The following is a 1,386-nucleotide window of genomic DNA, read 5'->3' on the forward strand; positions in this document are numbered from 1 at the left end:
CACCCAAAGCATTCCTACGGTATCCGGGAGTTGCACAATCTCATGGTCTAAGGAAAAGATACTTGACATTAGAAAAGCTTTAGCATACGAACTACACGATCTTTGTGCTAGGCTTAGGATTGGGTCTTGTCCATCACATCATTCTCCTAATGATGTGATCCCGTTATCAACGACATCCAATGTCCATAGCCAGGAAACCATGACTATCTGTTGATCACAACGAGCTAGTCAACTAGAGGCTCACTAGGGACATATTGTGGTCTATGTATTCACACGTGTATTACGATTTCCGGATAATACAGTTATAGCATGAATAAAAGACTATTATCATAAACAAAGAAATATAATAATAACATATTTATTATTGCCTCTAGGGCATATTTCCAACACTTTCAGTTTTGTTAGATCGGTTTATATGTGGCTTATACTATGATTTTTGTGATATAAATGAGACACCCATTACCATGAAAATAAAAAAGAGTGGCTGGCTGGATCGCACGAGAGCTCCACAGCCAAGGTACAGACACATGATGCTGCTGCTTCCATCGCTCGTAGCTAGCTAGAGCATCATGGATGCTCCCATGATGCATCATAATCCCATGGATAATTGCTTGTACTCGTGGTACTAATTTCTGATCTCGTCATCTCACTTCCACTCTACTATTTGCAGTGCCCTCAGTGCGGTTAGAGCTACAGCCACGGCGCAAATTACCAACCTCCATTGAACTTTATTTACCAAATTCGATCTGCACATGCTTACATGACGAAATTGATCGGTTGACGGCTGGAGGCGAGATCGCCTTCCTTTCTTCTCCTGGAAGAAAGAAAGCGTATGGTATGAGTCGCCCCTAGACTATTAGGCCTTGTTTGGATGCGAGGGTAAATATTTCGACGGCATAGTCCCGTCGGCAACATTTGCGGCAGCGTACCTTGGGCAGTCCGTCGGCACAGACAAGCCATCAGCACAGAGGCCTATGCCGACGGCTTCCATACAGGCATCGGCAAACATTGACGCCTGATGGCGACTGACGGCGCCGTTGTCAACTGCTACTACCTACATGCCAGGACGCTACCAGTGGGCGCCACGTGTTGACTATGTCAACGGCCTGGCCGTCAGCTTATATAGCTATGCCGACTGCCTTGCCGTCGGCATAGGGAACACGTGTGCTCCCACTGGTAGCTCAACCCTACCCTTTGTTTGAATTCAATTCAAATACACAGTAGATATATATGATTAAATAGACATACACATCACATATAAGTATCATCCTCACAACCAACACCACCACCATCACAACAACATAAATATCATCTCAAACATAAGCATCATCGCAAACAACATAAGCATCTAAAGAAGCACGCAAGTCATCGCAAGAAGCATAAAAG

This window comes from Triticum aestivum, chromosome 4B (assembly GCF_018294505.1).
Source record: "Triticum aestivum cultivar Chinese Spring chromosome 4B, IWGSC CS RefSeq v2.1, whole genome shotgun sequence".
Lineage (NCBI taxonomy): Eukaryota > Viridiplantae > Streptophyta > Magnoliopsida > Poales > Poaceae > Triticum > Triticum aestivum.